Source organism: Heloderma suspectum, chromosome 5, assembly GCF_057233095.1.
Source record: "Heloderma suspectum isolate Gila_16-S chromosome 5, 16-S_ref, whole genome shotgun sequence".
NCBI classification, from domain to species: domain Eukaryota; kingdom Metazoa; phylum Chordata; class Lepidosauria; order Squamata; family Helodermatidae; genus Heloderma; species Heloderma suspectum.
Genome location: NC_139462.1, coordinates 153,742,515 through 153,766,486, shown reverse-complemented (window position 1 = coordinate 153,766,486; position 23,972 = coordinate 153,742,515).

The window sequence follows — 23,972 nt, the reverse complement described above, 5'->3', positions numbered from 1 at the left end:
TGGCTGACTGAGGTTTGAACCTGCAATTGCCTGGTCCTAATCCAGTCCTGTAGCCACCACACCACATTGGTGTCATGTTTTTACATATACAGCTCAGAGATATTTTATGAGTATATCTTAACCTGTAAAGCAGCCTTCCCCAATCTGGTGCCCTCCAGATGTTTTGGATTACAACTCCCAGGATTTCAGTCATGCTAGGTGGAGCTGATGGAAGCAGAAGTCCAAGATACCTAGAGAGCCACCAGGTTGGAGAAAGCTGCTGTGAAGTGTGGATGTGATCAATGTATTTGCAAACATGGGTGCACTCATCAGGGAGCCAGGATGAGCTGTGGTCCCTTGTCAAGTGTCTACTTTAGGTACACCTGAGGCAGCAGGCTAGTTTAGGTGATCCAGGAGTTTTTGGCACACACAGGTCTATCCTCCAAAGAAGGGAACAGCCAGGGAGTTTAAGTGAAACAGCAAGGAGGCTGCTACTGCTGCCCCGCAGTATCTGCCAGATGTCAGGGTGGAAACTGAGCCTAGAGAGCCTCAGAGCAGTTCGGATTCTGAGGAGGAACAGCTATCCATGGGAGAGGGGCCAGCTCATCCCTCCCAGGCTCAGCACCTGGCAGAGATTCCTCCTGCCAGCATTCCTAAGATAGATAGCGACCCTGGCAGTGAGGGAATGCGGGAGGGGGGCTTCTTAGATGCTCGACGCAGACGCAAAGAGCGACGAGCGATGGAGGGCGCGGAAAGCAGGCGTAGCACCCATTTGGCGCGCAAGCAATGGCCGCCTCCCACAGACCCAAGGGAAAGAGGGAGGATCTCTCCCTAGCCCATAAGTTGTGGGTCTTCAAGTGACTCTCTTTCAAATGGGGATCAACTGACTACTTGAAGCTTAGGCCACACTGCTGTTCCTTGCTTTAGTCGCTGGTGATTAGCATCTGAAAGAGTCATTAAGTTGTAAAAGGATTAAAGCTTTGAAAAGAAATCCTTTCGTCTGTGTCTTGAGTTGGCTATTGGAATCTACTGGGAGAGGCCGCCAGAGCGCTCCTGACACTACCTGAGATGATTGCCTTACTGTCCCTAATGGTAGGGCCAGCCCTGGACACTGACTATTGAGACATTGTGAGGGCCATGCATGTGTGCATCAGCCCTTATTTTCCTACCTGGTATTAAACAAAATGTTAAGGCTGGTTCATGCTCTAGAACGGGTGAGGAATATGTGGCCTCCTAGATGTTGGTGGACTGCAACTTCCATCAGCCCTAGCCAACCAATAGTGAGGGATGATGGGAGTTGCAGTCCAACAATATCTGGAGAGCCACACATTCCCCATGCCTGCTGTAGAGGTTTACCTGGAAGTAAGCCCCATTACATACTGTGAGACCTACTTCTGAATAAGCATGCACAGAATTGTGCAGCAAGGCTGAATTCCTTATACATAAGTACTGGGGAGTAAGTTTGATTTAACACAGTGAGACTTACTCCTGAGTACACATGCATAGGATTGTACTGCACAACTCCAATACTGTGCAATGCATACATATTTTAAAGTAAGCTCTGCTGAACTCAGTGGAACGTACTGCCAAGTAAATGTGTATAGATCGCCCGGAGGGCTACAAAAATGGGATGAGATATAGTTATGGAAAATGCTGTATTGTTGCCAAGTGCCATACTGAGAAACGTGCACCAAGGAAGTAATATAAAATGTATAACATTTGAATATTATTTTCACAATATGCAAAGATGCACAGCTATTTTTTTGGTCACGTGGTCTCTCTAAGCATGTTTCCAGAAATAACTACAATTCATCCCTTTGAACGTGCCTCCGGATGTGTGGTGAAGAGCAACATGCACCAGAGACAGAGACAGAGAGAGAGAGAACACAAACTTTGGATTGTAAGGTGAACCTGCGAATTCACCCTCATTAATTGATGTCCAGAACAAGCCCCTTTCACACCTCAGGGGGAATCATCCAGTTTGCACATAATGCTAACCCATAACTTATTTAACCCATGGGTTATTGAATTCTGGGTTGTCATGTTGTGGAAAACCAGCTGCACTAACAAATCATGGTTTGTTAACCACAAACAACCCAGAAAGAGAATCCATGGTTTGTTGTTGGGTTGTGAACTCTGGCTTGTTTAAACTATGGGCTGTTATGTGCAATCCAAGAACCATGGATTGTTTCACAAGGCTACAGAAGAGGCAGGCAAGAGCAGAAAAAAAAATCCTGCTACTCTCCATGCTAGTACTATAGCACAGCAAAGGCATTTAGAATAGGGGGTGGGAGTAGAAAGAAACAACCCAGGAACTGAGAAAAACACACACCACAGTTTGTTCAATCATCTGCCAGACAAACCCTGGGTAGGGCAACAAACCCTGGGTAGGGCAACAAACCATGGGTAAAATAAACCATGGGTTGGTGTTATGTGCGAATTAGGTCATTGTAACCTACTTGAGTGGCTAGTCAAGAATGACCCCATGGGTGCTCAAAGAAAGCTGTGCCTAAATGAGATTCTGGCTCAGTAAATAACGTTCCTTTCCACTGAATGTATGTATGAAGCAAACATCATACCAGAGGTTTAAATGCATTATGCAGCTGTTTTAATATGATCTCAAGACAGCAGATTGTCTGCATGAAATTCAGTAACAGCAGAAAATAGCAGGCTGAGTGTATACCAAAAATAACTGGCCTCCAGTCTTCTGGTGGGGGGTGGAATTTAAAAAATGCTCCGTTTTTATCATTGTTTTAAACTTAATTTGTCCCAAGGCCTAAAAATGCAGTTGTCTTTAACAGCAGTTTAATCCTCAGAAATCTGCAGGTGAAGCTGTCCACAGCATGGAAATGAGCATGATCAGCAAATTTCTGAAGATCAAGATGCTGTTAAAGGCATAAGAGTAAAAATCAGGAACACAAAGAAGTTGGTAGTCCTACTTATTAACACCCCATGAAACATCATCCATGAACATGGCCTTTTGGGTTCCTTAAAGAGGAAAAAAGGCAGGATATAAATGTAATAATAAATAATAATGGCTGCAGGATCTGTCTTTCATGTGAGGAAGGGCTCCGCTCATGGAAGGTTCCTCCACCCAATTTTTTATTATTCCCCCTCAACTCCCCATTCAGCAGGGTTCTGTAGCATTTTCAGGGGGCTGGCAGGGCTGCTGTGGGAAGAAGAGGGCAGGGAAGTCCACTTCCATCAGCACAGTTGATGCAACATAAATCTGGATCCAGCCATATTTTTTTATTTGGAAGTAAGCACCATTTAACTCAGTAGAATTTCCTTCAGTGTAAACTTGCAAAGATCAGGCTATGAAGATCAAGAGTGACTGATATAAGACAGTTCAATAGTATCATAAGCTGCTCCGCAGACAAAAAAAAGGTAATGAGTTGAGTTGTTCTTTTGCCTGGAACCCTTATTGTTTCAGGCAAAAAACCCGGAACCATATAGGGTTTTAAAGGTCAAAACCAACACCTTGAATTTGGCCCGGAAAACAGCTAGTAACCAGTGCTGAAGGAGTTGCACTGGTTACCAGCTGTTTTCCGGGCCAAATTCAAGGTGTTGGTTTTGACCTTTAAAACCCTATATGGTTTCAGCTCAGCCTATCTTAAGGAGCACCTCCAGCAACACCAGACAGGCCGCTTAACAAGATCAGCCTCAAATGGCCTTCTCTCTGTCCCATCAGCCAGGACAGCTAGACTGGTGGGGACGAGGGAGAGGGCCTTTTCTGTGGTGGCCCCCACTCTGTGGAACTCCCTCCCTAGGGAACTCCGCCATGCCCCCTCTTTAATGAGCTTCTGCCATGCATTAAAAACGTGGTTGTTCAGGCAGGCATTTGGGGTGGGTTAGGGTATTTTAGAAAATGTTTTTATTGTAGAATTGTATTGTTTTAAACTGTTTTATTATATGCTGTACATCGCCCAGAGTGGTTGGGTGACCAGCCAGATGGGCGATTAATAAATGTAATAATAATAATTATTATTATTGTAAAGATCAAGAATGTCTGATGTGCTAATATCCATGCATTAGGTGCTAATTAGTGGTGATAATAGGGTGGTCATGGGGAAAACCACAGACTGAAACCAGATTCCAGGAAGATGTTTTTCCTACTCCTGAGCACTCCTAATCTACCCCAGTTGTCCATTGGTATGAATAATGTAACTTTTGTTTAAGGCAATCATGATTAATCCAACCAGCTGCATTTCCCGTGATCTCAGTCAGTGGAAAAATTGCCACCACCATTTATGGACTGAGGTTAGATGTATTTGTGAACACCCAGTTCATTTGTTACCTTTGTCCAAGAAAAGGTTGGGATGGCTCAAACGTAGAGCAAAAGTGTTTGTGTGAACTGACCCTGGTTCACACAACAACCCACACTCAACGTTGAGTGTGGGTTGTCCATGAAGATAACCCATGGTTTGTTGCTGGGTTGTGAACTGTGGGTTGTTCGTGGTTAAACCATAGTTTGTTAGTGCGGCTGGGTTCACACAACACAACAACCCATGGTTCAGTGACAACCCACACTCAACCTTGAGTGTGGGTTGTTGTGTTCTGTGAACCTAACCAGTGTATCCACCCACACTTTGGAGAGATCTTCCTCCTGATGCACATCCAAGCCTCTGTCACATGTGATACCTCCTTTAGATGCACACTGGGCAGTCGATCATTACATTAGTATCCCGCCCTTTGGCCAAGGAGCTCAGAGCAGTGCAATTGGTTCCCAGTTTTATCTGTACATCAGCCCCGATAGGTTGCTTAGGTGAAGAGAAAGTGACAGGTCCAAGGGCGCTTTATCACTGAGCTGGGATTGAAGTCAGGTTTTCCCCTTCCAAGCTCACTGTTTATCTACTACACCTTACTCAGCAGGATTACACTCTGGAAGCAGATACAAGGGAGACAACAGAGGAAGAGGACAGAAAGAGAGGCAGGGAGAAACAGGGGAAGAATAGTACTAGAAGCTGAATTTGGAACCTAGGAAAGTCCTGTGATGGTACATTTGCAGGTTACAGTAGGCATGTACGAGCCCCACACTGTCCAGTCCTGGGGGGTGGGTGTGTCTGCTGCGGGGCAATTCAGGCTATTTGGGGCCCCACAGAGTCCTCTGGACCCCTGCCATGTCTGCTGGAGTTGGTGGAGCATCTCTCTGGCTTTCTAAAAAATGCGACACGCTAATGGTGGCTCCCATTAGCCTATTGCGGGAAAATTACAGCTGCAAATGGCATATTTTACACCATTTGCAGCCATAAAGCACTTGCTTTCACCTAATTTGCAACTGTTTACAGCTCCATTTAGGTAAAAATAAGTGCTTTATGGCCGCAAATGGCATACAATATGCCATTTACAGCTGTAACTTTCCTGCGATGAGCTAATGGCAGCCGCCATTAGTGTATCGTGTTTTTTAGGAAGCTGGAGAGCCAGCCTGCAGGAACTCTTCCAGACCCAGAAGTAATTCTTTGGAATCCAGCCTCATTTGAGTCCGTGGTGGATTTCTCCAGCATCCCTAGGTTACATCTGCAAAATCACATGCACCAGTCTTTTTCTCCCATCACTCTGAAAACTCCTGACTTTGAGCTTGTTCTCCCTAGAGCAGGAATGCAACACCTCAGGCCTGGGGCCCAAATTTGACCCACCTGGGGTCCCAATCTGGCCCTATGGAGTTCCCCAGATAGCCACTGCCCCCCTGTCTCCAGATAGTTTGGTGGGTTCCTGGCTTTTGTGCCATTAGCCCGACCACATTCTAGAAGGTTGAAATGCCTCTCCTAAAGCTTAGTCAGTGGCAGTAAGAGCTTTAAGCAAAAATACTCTGGTGTGTTGGCTTTGCCCCTTTTGCCTTCAGCCCTGCCCACCACTGGGATATGGCCCTGAGAGCTTCTCCAAAATGGAATTCAGCCCTTGGCCTGAAAGAGGTTCAACACCTCGCCCTGGAACAAATGCCCTTTAGATTGGCTCCAAGATCGGACAGAGAAACAAAGGACAGATAAGAGCTGGTTAGTCAAGTGAGATCTGGATTCAGAATGAAAATGTTTCCTCCCATCCCCCGCTGATCACCTGCTGTAAAATTCCAGATGAGTAATGGCAGTTTTCCCCTCATAGTCTGAAAAGCCAACAGCAGTTTGGGCTGCTGGCTGTGTGCCCCAGGAGATCTGATGTGGGAGCTCTGGATTTTGGACTAACTGTTGGGGGTATTTAAGCTTTGGGCCTCCACCAATGCTCAACCGGTACATTTGTAAATAAAACACAGGTATGACTCGATGCCGATAAGCCTCCAGGGACGTCCTTCCAAACCCAACCCAGGGGAGCTCTGCACCCTTTGAACATCTTCCTCCTTGGAGAAGTGGGTTGTGTGTCACAATTGTTTTACCACTTTGGGGAGAACTAGGCCTATGACCTTGTCTTGCTTTCCCTCTCAAAAATTGTAGGTAGCCATGTTGCTCAGTTTGGGGGGAAAAAATCCAAAAGCCACAGTATGATGATACCTTTATTGCAAGGGTGCAGAACCCCCAGCCTACTGGGCTCCCAAATGCAGTCTGCAAAGCCTCCTGGGCTTCCTTCAAGGGTCAGGGCTCATTATCCCTGATCGGAGATAACAGTGGGGATTCCCCTGTGTGCCGCTTCCTCCGGCATTGGGACTTCCATAGCATGGAGCTTCATGCGCGCCAGTGGAGGCTGGTGGCTCTGATGTCAGTGGGGCAGTGAATCCACTCCGGCTTTCGGTCAGAACCACTCAGAATTCTAAAGGAGTTATCCAAGGTGCCACCAGCCCCCTCTGATGCACACTGACATAATCCAGCCAATGCAGGGCCTCATGGGGGCCAAAGATTAGTTCCACACCGCTGCTTTATTAGGACCAACTTTAAAAAAATTCACAAAGTAGCAAGCTTTTGAGTTCTCCATAACTTTTGAGTTCTTTTCTTCTGGATGGATGTTAAGCAAAACCTGTGTGCGTGTGTATGTTGTGCGAGAGAGAGAGAGAGAAAGAGAGAGAGATAGGCATGATGTTGAAACTATAGACTTTTAGGCTTCAACATTAAGCCAACTTTCCCCCACCCTATTTTACTTATCCAGCGTGGAGAAGAGTTCTGGAGAGCTCAAAAGCTTGCTCACTACTTTGTGAGAGTTTTGTTGTTCCTAATAACTCAATGGGACTTACTTCTGAGTAAAGACATATAGGATTGCACTATCTAAGAATTGGGCAGGGTGAAGCTTCTTTTTCCAGCACTTTTCTTCCTTCAGGATTTGGGTGTAAGGGGGAAAGGGAACTGTGGTGATTATATTCCAGTTTGCTTCCTATCTTCCTATATCTAGTATAATTCAGGGGTGGGGAATGTGTGGCCCTCTGGATGTTACTGGACTGCAACTCCCTAGCCCTAGCCAGCCTAGCCCTAGCCAGCCTAGCCCTAGCCAGCATAGCCAATGGTGAGGGATCATGGGAGCTGCAGTCCAATAACACCTGGAAGGCCAAAAGTTGCCCACACCTGCTTTAAAGGATTGTTTCAATAATAGTCATATTCCCTCTGTTGCACTGCAACCACTTGAAAGAGCATAAGCCAGACCTGTACAGCAATATTAAGAAAAAGAAAAGAATGGTACTTATGTATTTACTGAGACTGGGGTGAAATGAAGACCAAATGGCTGTCTATTAAAGAACTTGCTGTTCCCATTTCAAGGCCAATGAAACGTTAATAAATATTCAGTGCTCTGATGCAGAAAGGAAATGTTAAGCTGTATCCAGAGTGCATCAATAAATAACATGTCACATCAAAATCTGTGCCTGCCCTTGTGAGCATTAAATTTGTTTGTTTCATTTCTTGAAGAATGCATTCTGATGTACACTTACCTGGGAGAAACTCAATGAAATCAATCGGGCTTACTTTTGAGTACAATCGTATGCTGACAGACTTGGTTGAGAGTAAACTCTTATTGAATTCAATGGGACATATTTCTGAGTAAACATACATTGGATGGCGATGGGGTGGCCATAGGTCCTACTTTACAGAGGATTATTTGCAGGCGTGTCAGAGGATAGCCCTCCAGGGGCGTTGCTAGGTTCTTCTTAAAAGATCTGGGGACCCATAACACAAATTTGCACATGCACGTCTGTCTGTCTGTCTGTGTATCTGTCTGTCTGACTATCTGTCTGTCTGTCTGTCTGTCTATCTATCTATCTATCTGAGTCTAAGTAGACCTGTAATTGTGTGTGTGTGGGGGGGAGGGTGTGCATGTGGTATGCTTATGTGTGTGCATAGATTACATACATACATGCATGCATACATAAGAAATGTGCACTGACCCCCACCCACCCCACCCCACTTCAACTCAGACCCCGATTCAGCATTTTGGAAAACATCCCACTTCTGCTTGTGCCAATTTGTGGTCAGTCCACTTCAGCACAGCACCAAACCTGAGTCAAGGTTTGGAAAAATGACTGTTTATGCTTCCTGTTGACTATCATAGGAAATTAGAAAAAAAAACCTGTAACTTTTTTCTCTTTTTCAGAACTGGATGGTAATTTCAGGCATAGTAGCCCCCTAGAAAGGGATAACACCTGCCCAATGTCAGAAAAACAGATACAGGGTTTGTATTTTGATTTTCTTTTAAAGGGAACTGCCAATAACATTTTTATTCCTTGGAAGAATTGGATAAAAACTTCAGGATTCATTGCCACATCAGAAGAGATGATGCCTGCCAAATTTCAGAATGATAGCCACAAGCGTGTTTGTGCAAGGGTGGCCTTGACATTTTGAAGTCTCCAAAAGAGGACATTGTTATCTCCTGACCTTTCTTGTGGACCATTATTCTGAAAATTACAGATAGCCTAGAGGTGTCCCTAAATAGGAAACCAGCAAAGTTTCAGAAGGATAGGTGCAGCAGTTCATGTGGAAGGGGAGTTCTCCAATTTGGAGGAGGGAATACTTTACTTTCCCTTCCCTTCACCCCCTCCCCAATAGTTTTTGGGTAGATAGGTATGAAAATGCACAGGTCATTAGAGGTGTCCCCCAGGCAAGAAACCTGCAGTTTCTGAAGGATATCCATGCATGCAAATTTAGAATTACTAGAATTTATTTACATTTCACCAATTTTAGCAGCAGGGGAACATGGGTGGGAAGATGCTATTGCACCCATGTCCTGCTTGGGGATTTCCCATGAGCATCTGGTTGGCCACTGTATGAACAGAATGTATGAACTGATGCAGCACAGCTCTTCTTACATTCTTAAATACAGAGTGCCTCCGAGCATATGCAGAATGCTTCTCTTTCACCACTGAGCACTTACATTCTCCCCCTACCAATTCTGTTCCCGTCCATGCAACCATTCCTCCGCATCCTACCATCCTCCAGCAACTCTTCATAAAAACAGATGCCTTGTTTTGTGCAGCTCCTCTCTGTGAACAAGCTCTCATTGTATCTTCCTCCCCATAACTTCGTTTGTGCCAAGAGTTCACCAAGGTTCAGCCTCACCACTGAAGCTAGGACTCAAGCAACCCCCCATCCCAAATGACAAAACATGCATAGGAATGAGCTGAAAGGGTAGTCAATTCATTAGCTGGAACTGGGTAGGCACTGCATTACGCTCGCACTACCGTGCTCACTACCCAGGACTTGTGTCTGAGTAAACATGCAGAACATCAAGGTGAAAACCTCCCTGAAAAAGTAACTTTTGCTGGAATCCTATGCTCACTTTCCTGAAGGCAAGCCTCATTAAACATGATGGGGCTTCTGAGTAGGCATACATAGGATTGTATAAATGAGCAGTATCTCCCCTCCACTTAACCCCCCCCCAACCCCCCTATTTTTTATTAAAGCTTTCTGTTCATAGGAACATAGGAAGCTGCCTTATACTGAGTCAGACCCTGGGTCCATTTAGCCCAGTCTTGTCGACACTGACTGGCAGCAGCAGTTCTCCAGAGTTTCAGGTAGGATTCTGTCCTAGCCCTACCTGGACAAGCTGGGGATTGAACCTGTGAGTTTCTGCACACCACGCATGTGTTCTACCATTGAGCTACAGCCCTTCCTATTGCTGGACAATGGCAACTGACAAAACAGCCCCAGATTTGTTTCTCTGCAACCATGTGAACCTACTCTTCATGAAGACTTGAGTGAGGGGAAGGAGAAAAACCAACCCTCTTGTCTATTTGTATAAAGTCAAATACAGTTCAGAACTTTTCTTGCCCACTGAAGAGAATTCTCTTAAAGAATTCCCCAAGGTATGCTCTGGGTGGAATAAAGAAGAGAAAGGAAGAAAAGGATAGGTGAGGGAAGAAGAATGGTGATTGGAAATGCAGGGGTGGTGGAGAGTATTCCTTATGCCAAGTGGCTCCTTTCAGAGAAATAGTACTTCAGAAAAATTTAGGAGGCTGTGGAGGGTTTGTAAGGATTGCAGTACTTAAATTAACTTTATGAAGTGAGGTGGCTGAGGGCTTTTTCTAGCTTTAAAAAAAAACCCATCTGGAACCTATTTAAAAGCCTCAGCAATTCCTCAAACATGATGCCACATAGTTCTAACCTTCCTTTTGGAATAATTTGAGTCCTACAGCTATTTTAGAGAAATTGCAGGGGGAGAAAGAAGTTTGTGGAGGCTGACTGGATCCTTTGCTGTACTGAAGCTACTAAACTTCTGCAGAATCCAAAGATTCCAGTTTGGGGCAGTGAAATCAGATGCTATGTGAAATACCAATATTTCACAGGGAAATATTCCATCTTCCTCTTCAAAATTTAACTGAAAGCAAGCTCCCAACAGTGAGCATGTATGAGCAGAAAAGTAGGGGGAAAGAGGGTTTTTGCACCTCAAAAACAAAACAAAACCCTACACCAGAGATTAGGGATAGTGACCTCCTAATGGTCACCTTAAACACCTTCTGATTAAGATCTCTAATCCCCTGTGTGGCTTGACAGTTTTTACTTTTTGTTTTAGTCTTTGAGAAAAGGAAACTTTATGCATGGCTAGCACAAAAGCCACTAGATCTCACTGTCTGAACTTTGGTAGGCTCAGTCAGCTCCATAGGGGCTGCCAGGTCCCCAAATTTCATGCACTTATGTGGAAGAACAAAAAAATTATAGCTCTTTGCTTGGACAGATTTTGTTGAAAAAAGCGTATTTGACCTGTGACTAGCACAAAAGCCACCATGCCTAACTGTCTGAAATTTGGCAAGTTCAGTCAGCTTCATGGGGGCTATCAGGCCTCCATATTTCATGTACGTATCTTACAAACTAAAAAAGTTATGACCATTTCTGTTTTCCAATGCAAGTCAATGGAGAAATGTAAAAAAATGGCAATTAGGACAGCTCAGAAGATCCAGGGCCAGTGCCCAGGTGGGCCTCTTCTAAAGATGCCCCTGTAGCCCTCTATTCAACAGTGTCCTCTCTTTGAAGGGGTGCCCAGCCCAAGTCCAGTTTAAAGATAAATAACTCTAAAAAGAGTCAACTTCAGAGGAGCTAATTAATGCGACATCAGAAAGTGAAGTAATGCAAAAATCAGAGAAGCGAAGTAACGCAGATATCAGAGAAGTGCATAATTATGGCTCTCAATGAGAAAACAGAGGCTAGTTACTCCCACTGGTGAAAAGGAAATGCAGCACAATTCTGAAGAGTCAGAAAGGCAGGCTAGTTACTCTCTCTGGAGATAATACTGCCAATGTGGAAAATGAGTGCATGGGGAAAGGGTGGCCCCACCGCTTGACCACATGACTGCCAGGTCACAGCCAGGTCACAAGGGCACATCCAGGAGTTAATGTGGAGGAAAACGGCACACTGCAACAGAACCGCCTCGGAGCTGCTTTAACTAAAAAAAAAAAAGGGATAAAACAATTTACCGCTAATGTGGCTTTTCAAGATGGAAGCTGCTGGTTGGCAGCACACTGACCATGATGTCATGTACCACGAACAACCTCAAAACGTTCCCAATCAGCAAGAAATCCCCTGTGAAGACAGCCCCCTGGACAGCAGACTGAACAGTCACACAGGTCACGTGGTCACAGTTCTTCCCAATGTGGTGAGATGTAGTATATTTCTATTTAAATTATATTAATGATTTGTGAACTTGCACCTATAAATTTAACTTAGTGCATGCAAATATTATGCAAATCTGTGTCCTATTTTGTCCTCTCTTTTGGCAATGCATAAGTGGTCATACTATTTATTTATTATTTATTTATTTAAAATATTTCTTGGCCGCCTTTCAGGGCAGAAGCCCTCCCAAGGCAGTTTACAGCAATAAAACACATAAAAATAGTTAAAATATTAAAAGCGGAAAAAACCATAAACACAATAAAATAGCAATAAAAACAACAATAAAAGCCAACAATAAAGCCAGCAACAACAACAATGGCAATAACAGCAACAACAGCAATCATATCAAGAGAAAGTAAAATAATGAGTTTTCAAGGCCTTCTTAAAAGCCTGCCATGATGGAGCATGGTGGATCTCAGATAGCAACTTGATCCAAAGGTGTGGGGCCACTGCAGAGAAGGCCCTCTCGTGTGTGGTCACCCACCTAAGTGCTCTCATGGGTGGGCAAATGAGAAAGGCCTCTGTTAAAGTGCTGGCAGGCTGATATGGGTGAAGGCAGCCCTTCAAGTAACTGGGTCCCAAACCGTTTAGGGCTTTAAAGGTCAAAACCAGCACTTTAAATTGGGCTTGGAAACATACTAGTAACCAGCACAGCTGGCACAGTATAGGCATTATGTGATTTAATTGCCTCACCCCCACCAATACTCAGGCGACTTCATTCTGCATCAACTGAAGTTCTGGACTGTCTTCAAGGGCAGTCCCATGTACAGTGCATTACAGTAGTCCAGCCTGGACATGACTAGTGCATGGATAACTGAGGCAAGGTCCATTCTCTCCAGATAGGGACACAGCTTGCGTACTAGCCTAAGCTGGTAAAATGCACTCCAGGACACTGCAGCCATCTGGGCTTTCCCAGTTAGCTCAGAGTCAACGAGGACTCCCAGACGCCACATGTAGTCTTTTAGGGGGAGTGCAACCCCATCTAAGATCAGTTGTAAACCTCCATCCGAAGTAGTTGGTTTCCCAACCCACAGTATCTCCGTCTTGACTGGATTAAATTTGAGCTTGTTCACCCTCATCCATCCCAAAACAGCCTCCAGACACTGGTTCAAGAGTTCCACAGCCTCCCTGGGATGTGCAGATGGAAACAAGAGGTAGAGCTGAGTATCATCCGCATACTGATGACATTTCGGCCAAAACCTCCTGATGACTTCCCCCAGCAGTTTCATGTAGATGTTAAAAAGAATGGGGGACAAGATAGAAACTTGTTGCACCCCACAGGCTAACAGCCATGGGGTGGAACAGAAGATCCCAGCACCACCTTCTGAGACTCCTCCTCCAGGAAGGAGCGGAACTACTTTAAAAACCATGCCTCCCAAGCCCAGTGCAGATAAACAATCCAGGAGGATACCATGTTTGATGGTATCGAAAGCTGTGGAGAGGTCCAGAAGAACCAACAGAGTTGCACTCCCCCACATCCATTCCCCAGCGTAAGTCATCAACCAGGGTGACCAAGGCTGTTTCCATCCCATAACCAGGCCTGAAACCTGACTGGAATGGATCTAGATCATCAGTTTCATCTAAAACACCTTGGAGTTGTGAGGCTTCCACACGCTCCAGCACCTTGCCCAAGAATGGCAAATTTGACACAGGGTGGAAGTTATCCAAAACCATAGGATCTAAATATGGTTTCTTCAACAAGGACCTCACCACAGCTTCTTTCAAGGGGCATCTACCACCTCAGAGGTTCAGCTGTCCAGCCCACTAAAGTGAGATGTATAAATAATAGATAGCAATATGGCAGCAATGTTGTTGCCCATTATTAAAATACTTCTGAAAATCAAGTGTGGATCTCAAGAAGTGCCAATAGCTTCAGATAACAGTTTGTGTCAAACCTCTTTACATGTGGGTGTACATAAGATCCACTCTCTGCATTAACAGGAACATAGAGCAACTGAGGCCTGACTTGACGCCTCTTCCCACAGTGAGAGTTGCCAAACCCAGGAACCGCAGTATACCTCTAAAATTCTCCAGGCAATGAAGTAGTTTCTCCCACCTGTTCCTCCCTCAGACCTATTGCCTGCTTCTCTTCCACTTGCTGTATTGAGCAGGACTTTGGACATTTTTATAGTGCAGGGTGTCTGAGTTGTTGATACTTGGCAATGGCACATTTATTACTTCAACATTCAACGCCCAAGGCAAGCTATAACAATACATAAACAAACACACAATAAAAATAGTTATATTAAAGAAGACAACCAATACATAAAATTAAAATAGAGTAAACCAGTCCAAGAAAACAGAGCAGCAGCCAGTTAAAGGTAAATCAATAAGTCCCAAGAGGCAACAGAAAAGCGAGCAACAATTTGCAAGCCAAAGGGCTGTCTAAATTTTTAAAAAGTCTCAGTTCAAGTACCTAAGCATTGTAGGGTTTTATAAGCCATGTTCAACATTTTTAATTGTGCCTGGAAATAAACCAGTAGCCAGTGAAGCTGTTTTAACAAGTAAGGAATATGTTCCCAATAAATGGCCCCAGTAATAATTTTCCTCCCTGTGTGGACTGCTCTGCAGCTTGAGACATTTAGTGTACCTGTTCATCACACAGATTGGCCCTACCACAAGGTTTATAACTATGTAAAGTTGCCTTTTTTATTGGCCCTTATTTTTGTACCACTAGAAGTAGTTTGATCTACAGACATAAGCAGGTGATAAGGCTTCTCTCCAAATTGTGAAAACATTTCTTGCTGTTTTCTGTAGCTCAAACTGCTGCTAAAGACACAGGATCAGGCCAGGCCAGTTCCCCCCCCCTCCAATCAATTGGCAACCAGTGTGGTGTCATGGTTAGAATGTTGGGCTAGGACTTGTGAGACCCAGGTTCTAGTCCCCACTCTGCCATGAAGCTCACTGGGCGACTTTGGGCCAGTTACTGACTAACCTACTTCACAGGGTTGTTGTGAGGATAAAATGGAGAGGAGGAGGATCATGTATGGCACATTGGGTTTCTTGCAAGCAGGAAAAAAGTGTGATATAAATGTCATAACAAACCAACAAACAATAACACAGTGAGTATTCCTGATGGTGACTTGTAAGTCCTTTGGAGCTGGTCTGCCTCTCGGCTTGTGAGATACTAGCAGAGAGAGGCTAATTATGTCCATTCGGTCATGTTTTTTTTCTGGACAAACAATTCTACAATGTTTCAGGGCTGCTTAAATACTTGATGCTCAGCTGGAGAAGAACAGGACAAAGGCATAAGCTCCAGGCTTTGTAAAAAGGTCTGCTTTGTAGGTCTATTCCACACTGCATGAACGAGTGGAATCGGTTTACGAAGGTTCCCTAATCATTTTTCAAGGAGATAATAGCAGGGCTGGGGAACACGTGGTTCTCCAGATGTCTGTGGACTGCCAGTCACATCAATCCTAGCCAGCATGACGAATGGTGAGAGATGGTAGGGGTTGTGGTCCAACAACATCTGGAGGGCTACACCTTCCCTATCCCTGAGCTAAGGGAAGGGATTACGGTTTGGAAGCCAGGTCTGAAGACGCCATCAAAATTTGGCTGGCTTCGAAAAGGCTTCTACCACTCTACTGCTCTCTGCTGGTGGATTTTATATACTGAACGGGCCTGTTTCACGTGTCCAGAGTTCTGCCACATCTACAGAATAATGAAAATCTGTGGCCGTATGGACTGCAAGGAGTCCTTCTTTTTGACGTGTTCCTTAGTAGAATGTCATGGCTAAGTCTGATGTGACGTTTCTGAGTCTTGCCATTCAGAGGCAAATTCTGATCTCTCCTGGAATCAAGATTAGGCTGCAAGTTCGGGGATCTCATGTCTCCTGAAGGGAAACCCTTACCACCACTTGAAAGACAACAGCAACCAAGCAGCTCAGAGTCAGCACTAGTTTTCCAACAGAGGGGACTCCAGGATAACGTTTCCTCCGACGTACATGCATGCGGTGATGTGATGGAATGTATTCAGTCCCATGATCTGAGTTCTGGAGCAATGCATTTATAGAGGACCATTTTGCCATAGGCAGCTGCCAGATATTTCTTTGAGAAACTGACAGTGGAGGCTGGTGCCTCCAGTTTCGGTGGGGCTGTAAATCCACTCTGGGTTTCAGTCAGAACCAGCCAGAACTCTAAAGGAGCTATCCAAGGTACTGAACCCATTTTGGGGATCATCATCAGCACCCTGGATAGCTCCTTTAGAGTTCTGGCTTGTCCTGACTGATACCCAGAAAGGATTCACAGCCCCACCGAAACCGGAGCCACCAGCCTCCACTGGAAACATTCTTATTATTCATATTTTTTAGTATTTTAAACTTGCTTATCTGTCCAGTGTGCTGCCTCTTAACCAGCAGAGCTCATGCTGTGCCCTTTTAATGGAGGAAGACAGCAGGAGAGCGGATTTCCAATTGCCCGTGCTGTCATAACCCAATGTAAATGGAAAGGGAGAGCTTAGCTGAGTCAGGGCTGAGCCTTAAATCTCATTTTCACTTGCAAGGGTCACGTGAATGAAAAATAAAGACAAAAATGCATCTCAGGATATTCAGAGTGCAGCTCTCCTGCTTATGAGTATTCCCAGCTTGCCCCCATATCTAAAAAAATTAAGGCTTCCAGGCAGGCTTGAGGCCTAGCAGCTTACTTTTTAAAAAGGATTGGGCCAGTTTGGAAAATACTTGAATGATCCAATCTGGCCCTACACAGAGCTGGCATGTCTGCTCCGCCTCCATCACTCATGTAGAAAGGGCTTGTCCAAATGTGGCCTATCTCTATGTAAGATTCGGCCAGCATTGCATGAATCAACTGCACTATTTGGGGCTATATACATAGGATTTTATAGGTGGCCATTGATGCATCACCAAAAGAGAGGACACAGATCTGCATAATGTATGCATATGTTACCATATATACATAGATGCAAATTTAGAAATAGTTGCTATAATTTAAATAGAAAAACATGGCACCATTGTGGGGAAAACTGGCCAAGTGATGTGCGTGCCTGCTCAGTCTGCTGCCATGCAGGTATTACATAGGAACATAGGGAGCTGCCTTATACCGAGTCAGACCGTTGGTCCATCTAGCCCAATACTGTCAACACTGACTGGCAGCGGCTCTCCGGGGTTTCAGGCAGGAATCCTATCTTCACTTATGTGGAGAAGGTGGGGATCGAACCTAGGACCTTCTGCATGCAAAGCATGTGCTCTATCACACTCTCCCAGCAGTGTTAACTGCTGATGAGCAACTTCAAGGCCTCCATGCTCCCTTCTTATGGGTCCTAATTTTTAAACCACAGTTGGACTGGACAGCCCATCAAATCACACAGGGGTGCAGAACCTCTTTCAGTCCAAGGGCCAACTTCCATTTCAGAGAAGCTCTCAGGGGCTATTCTCAGGTGGTGGGCAAGGCCAAAGGTAAAAGGTAAAATACCACACATAACAGCATGTTTGAGCTTAAAGCTCTTCCTGACAATAACTAAGCCTTAGGAGAGGCATTTCAACCTCTTAGAATGGGGGAAAAAACACACAAAAGCTGGGAAATTACCAAACGATTGGTAGTTGGAGGAAAGGGGTGGGGCCAGGGAAAGGGGGCATGGCCATCTGGGGAACCCCAGAGGGCAGCATTGGAATCCCGGGGCGGGGGCAGATTTGGCCCATGGGCCTGTGGTTCTGCACCCCTGAAATTGTAGATGCCTTCAAACAGAGGACTGTCCTGTGTAAGGCAGGGCACATGGCCATCCTACACAGAAATTGTCTTCAGACAGGCTGTCCCTGTGGGAATGTGTGGGGGCTTCCATGTGGAGTTTGATCAGACTTTTGAAGTATCATCCAACTTGGCCCTTGAACTGGGCAAAGAGATGTGCGTTCTGCGCTCCTTTTCTGCGTAGGAAATGGATTTGTGTTTGGCAGCAAGTCTTTAACTATGTTTTTTACTTCTCTGAGGTAATAGGCATTACAGATACAGACCTCTGAAGCAGAGCTATGTAGGTTAGTTGAAGTATCTGTAAGAACATGGCTGTCGGAGTGCTTTGTGACAAATGCTACATGAAGTATTAGGTATCTTTATAAACTAGCTGACCGGATCACATCCCAGTAATGAGAAACTCAGAGAGAACAAGGACAGAGCAAACTGCAGAATTTAGGAAACAGAACATTTCTGCTGGAGAATGAAAAGCATTCTGGCCCTTTTAAAAAATGTGTTATTATCCACCAGAAGGTAAAGGTGCCAAGCAAGAAAGGAGGGAGGGAGAAGCAGATGTGAGCAAAGCAGGCGACCATATGAATTATCTGAGTCAGAGCCACACACAAAAATCCCCAGACACTTATTTCCAGACAGTATGAGTGCAGCTAAAATGGCCCATGAAGGGAACAGAAGGCAGGCGAACTAGAAGCAGCTTCTTTATTTCCTACAATTTAACTTTGCAACCTTTACAGCTCCTTGTGTGTGACTGCAGCAACAGATTAACAGGGCAAATCCCCATCCCAGCAACACCAAAGAGTGTGCATCAGTCGGAAACAGAGACTCCAATCTCGTGCCAGACAAGTGTAATCAACTGCTGGAAAACTGAGCGGCTGGCAATTGGAGCTGCAAGCAAATTTTTCAGAAATTTACTGCTGAAAGTAAAGGATACCAGCCAGGGGTGCTGCCAGGCCTGCGGCCCTGGCCTTGAATCTATTTATTCAGGCCCTCGATCAATTCCCCAAAGCCTTGAGTGTCCATCAGTGGAAGGTTTTTTCTTAGCTTGATTGCCATGCAAGGAGAAGTTCTCAAAGGGGATGGCGCCTGGGGAGGGGAGGGTCAACTCTCCCATCCTCACATGTTGCACGCCTCTTGTGAAATTTAACTGAATCCTAGTCCCTATTTCTGCATTTGCATACATAGATATAAACCAGCCTCTGCAACATTTATGCAGATTTGTGTCCTATGGGCCCAGGGTCCGAATCTGTTAAGATCATAGCAACAGTGAGAGCCCTCGATTTGGAGGTGGCCCCAAAGTGCTTAAGAGCTGCATTAGAAGGGGAACATCCCACCAAATGCAGATCCCTCCTGTGTCCAGGAGCCATCGGAGTCTGAACCTGGCAACCCTGGCGGACAGAGCATACTTTAGCTACTCTTGCGCCCCAGCCTTGAACCATCAAGTGAGCTTTGCCCATTTCAGACAACATACCAGAAAACATGTCTTATCTTCCAACATGGAGAGCTACAAATGATCAGGCAAGGCATCCTCCTATATGACCTCTGCTCACAAATATGCCCTCCTTTAAACGTAAGAAGATCTCAGCTACGTTTCCCCCTCTGCAGTCGAAGTCATTTTCACACAGGACATTAAAAGCATCCCTGAGTCTCTTCCCAGTGCTACTTGTATAATATGTGTGAATGCTGTTAATGTGAGATAGAAAGAGAGCCGTTTGGGATGTAGCTTCTAGCCGGTGTCAGTGCTGCGCTTGAGTTACAAATCTGTGAAATTCAGAAAGGGATCCTAGTGGGGGTCAGCATCATTGGGCACCTGCTGACCCACCCACCCATATCAGTAGGGGGACCACTGCTGACCCTTGGAGCCTCTAGCTTCCCCTTCTCCTTGCTGATGCTGCCTGTTCATCTGCCCCCTCTGAGCATGGAAGCAGTGTTACAGGTAAGGAGATGAAACAGTATCTTCCATGTTTCTTGTGCTCTCCCTCTAGGCAGATTGGGCCCAGAGAAAGAAGCAAATGGACGGAGAGCCAGTGTGGTGCAGTGGCTAGAGTGTTGGACTGGGATTTGGGAGATCCAGGTTCTAGTCCCCACTTGGCCATGGAAGCTTGCTGGGTGACTTTGGGCCAGTCACTGAGTCTCAGCCTAATCTATCTCACAGGGTTGTTGTGAGGATAAGATGACCATGTAAGGTGCCTTAGGTTCCTTGCAACAGGAAAAAACACAGGATATAAATGTAATAATAAATAAAAATATGCAGTAGTGGCAAAAACAAGATGGGCCACTCAGAGAGGGGCATCCACTAAGTGCACCCACCCACCCCCAAAATATCTGGACCCAGCACTGCCCTAGTGTAATGTTCTGCATTCACACCTAAAGATTGCACGTGCTAAGTAACTTTAGGCTGTAGTCCTATACACACTTAGAGAGCAATCCTATAGTCCCTAGACAGTGTCTGTGTGGCTACAGGATTGTTGGGTTTACTGGCTCCAAGGTCGGGGACAGGGCTCTGAGCTCTGAGACAAGAAACTGTGCTCCCCACCGCCTCCCCCTGCTCGTAGCCAGCTCTGAGAGAACCACGCTGGCTACCTCTCTATGCTCAGAAAGATGAGCATGGAGATGGGAAAAAGGGGCGGTCCCAGGGGCAGGGAGGGAAGGAAACCAGGGAAGCTGCCTTACACAGCTTCCTATACTCACCCCAGCCTCCTTTCCTCCTGCTCTGAAGTGCTGTGGCTAGACAGGTGAAATCACCCATCTAGCAAAAGTGCAGGGCAGCCAGAGCACGGAGGTGAGGATCGCCTCCATGCTTCGGCCACCCTGCATTACAATACTCGGCAGCCTCCAACTTCAGAGGCTGCCAACTATCAACATAGGATTGCACCCTTAATCTGGCATAAATCCCACTGAACTCAATGGGACTTACATCTCAAATGACATATACAGGATTGCAGTGTAGGCTTTGCTGCATGTGAGTAACAAAGGCAGAAACTCTCAACTACTTGTGGGTCAAACTGTCAGGAAAAAGGTGAAGAGGACACAGTCTAGACTGAGATTTATATTCACCCCTGTCCCGAATGCTAAATTAACAACTCAAAGCATAACATCCCCTGAAGATATTGTCACCTGGCTGAGCTTCCCCAGCCCCAGGTATACAGTACTGTATTCAGCAGTGTGATGGGGATGGAGGAAGGAGGTATATATCTAGGGACAAAAAGTAGATGTCTGTCCATGGCTGCAAAATATCTAGGACCAGGTCCCATTCTAGGTTTCTGTCAACTTTATGCAATTTGGGAAACTCTCAAGAAATATTTGCAGGTTTTGCACCTGCCAGCTATCCACTATTGTCCACAAAGTGTTCCCACAGTTGCCATAGCAACTGAAAGGCAAGTGATTAACATCCTATGTCAGTTCCACTATTGTGTGATGGAAGGCATGGTGGAAGAGACCTTGCATATGGAAGATTAAACATCTTAAAGCTATTGCAACACTTACAGTAGCCTACCCCTCCACACCACGTCTACTAAGAAGTAAGCTGCATTGAGTTGAATGGGACTTACTCCCAGGTAACTATAGGACTGCAGCCTAAATTATGAGTCACCTGACACTTTCAATATCTTTTTTTAAAAATAGCTATATTGAAGCTTGGGTAATATGCAAGTTTGCTTAAGACAATTAATTCATCATTTAAAAGGCAGATCATTAGTGAACTAGATTATTTAGTTGATCAGCCCAAGTACAGTCAGCATCCTGCTACTGTCGCTCATCTCTTTGTGTGACTTGTTAGTGTCTATTTTCCTTCCTTTGCTGCTCCTGCTTCCTGTGGATTTGAATAATTCTCCCTCCTCCAGCTTGTTTTCATAGCTTTTCAGGGAGGAATGTAGCAGATCCCTGTTGCTGTTTGCCATGCCAGCTGCCTGAGCAAGTTTACTGAAAGATGCTGTTGGCAGCCTTGCTTATTCAAAGCTGAGGTAATTTGTGAAGTAACTTTTGGAGGAAAGAATTTGCTTCGCCATTCATGGTCCTGCTGGAATTTCAAAGCGTGTTCCATTCTGTAAGACAGTTTCAGTCAATTGTTCAAGGCAACCTAGGAAACAGCAAATGTCTTCCCATTGCTGCAGAGTCTTTCTTCAGCGGAGTGGCACACAGCTGCATGGTTATGAGTGACCTCCCCAAGCCAGGAGTTCTGCCAAGGGCACCGCTTGCATTGAAAATTTGTGGTCAAAAAAGGCCTTATAAAAAAAAAAATTATGTCTTACGGCATTTATACACCACCCTTCAACAAAGTTCATGTATCACATTCTAAAAATTAAGATTTCTACTTGCCAAAAGATTGTGAAAAGCATTTAATTTTTTAAAAACTTAACTGGTCAGGAATGGGGCTGTTGAACACAAACATGGGGCAGTTGGGAATTCTGTCTCCCTTTGTTGGCTCTGAAGTCTTTTGCTGGTAAGGCCTGGTTCACACATGCCAGGGATTACGCAAACTTCTCACAGACTTTTATCGCTATCAATTTAACCTCACAGCTTCAGAAGCAAAATCAGATATGAAACACATTTGACTAGGCCTTTGAAGCTGGAAACTGTACAGACATTAAAAAACCAAACCAAACCCAGGCACCTTCAATTCCTCAGAAAGTCTCATCATTCATTTTTTAAAAATACAAAAGAGGGGAGACGATAGAATTCCTTTTGTTCTTCTGTTTGTACCTTATATATTTAATGAAAAACACAAATTGCTCTTTCAAATACGTCATTCCTGTGTCCTTCAGGTCATATTTCCAGGAAGTATGTGGTTCAAATCTTGCTTTAGCCATGTACCCACTAGATCACACCATCATTAACATTTCTGTACTACACCACAGCCAGAGCTCTCTGGGCAATTGACAGAAGTTAAAACCTTACATACAATATAGACAAGCTGCTCTCACCCATCTTTACCAATGTCACACCCATATACTGTGTGCAGATAATAATATTGACCTACCTTACAGGGCTGTCGCAAGGACTACTGAGAAAAAGAAAAAGAAGTGTTTTCAACATCTAAAGCACTATATAAACTTGTTGAAGCAAATAACAACTAATTTGTGAGATGCTAAGTTCTTTCACCATCTTCAGTGTGTTATTGACATGAAGGTTTTTCTCTTCATTCTTTACTTTATTATGGTTTTAAAAATCAATTTCTCACCTAGTATGCCATAGTAACTAGAAGACTGAATTATGAATCAGGGAGCCCCTATGGCATATTTTATCTCGGCCATGAACAAGCCACTCTCGCTTTCTCAGCTGCAGTCATCCCATCTGCAATATGGGTGATAATAATATTATCACCCCTTACAGGGTTGGTGTAAGGATTACAACTAGCTAATGCTTGTGATGTGTGTTGTACATGTAAAAGTGCTATGGAGTTGATGCTTATGTCTAGATAACATATTTTAACTTAAAACAATCTCTGAGTGCCTCATTCTGCTTAGGGCAAGTGCAGCCATAAAGTCTGTCACAAATCACTAACCTGAGGAAGTTGGTCACACACACACCCTTCTTTTTTTACTGGGTGCTGCAATTTCTGACTAAAACCTACTCTTTTGGGCTGTGTCTCAGAGATTGGTAGATGCCACACACACCTGTGGATGTGAGGTTAATTGGATGACAATGCAAATCTATGACCTAATGTAATGACAACCCAGAGTATGGGTTGAGTATGGGTTGTCGTCGTTGTGGGTGGTTGTTGAATTGTGAGTTGTCATTATGTGCGAACCCTGCCCTGTTTAACTACGGGTTGTTAACCACAAACAACCCAGAGTGCACAACCCAACAACAAACCAAGGGTTCTCTTCCTGGGTTGTTCATGGTGGACAACCTATACTTCAACCATAGTGCAGGATTCGCACGCAAGGACATGCCATGATTCAACGACATCCCATACTCAGGGTTGTCCTTATGTGAGAATCAGGTCTATGTGAAGTTTGCTTAACCTATGGCATCTGTGAACTAGGTCAGGTATATATTTGCCTTAGCAGATAAAGTACCACTAATTGAATAAGGTGAAGCAAAATATCCCATCTCTATTTGGCAATATATACTACAACTGTGAGCCCCTGATTGAAACCGGGACTGCAACAGGGGGAAAGGGTTAAACCCTCCTATCCCCCATGCTAGGTCCTGATCCAGATCAGGGGTCCTGTGCTTACTCTAGATTAAAAAAGAAAAAATGACTATCTGCTAGCTACATCTTTAAAATAATATGTGCTTTGTGCTACGTCCATGTGTCCCACTGATAACTCCTGAACACAGCATT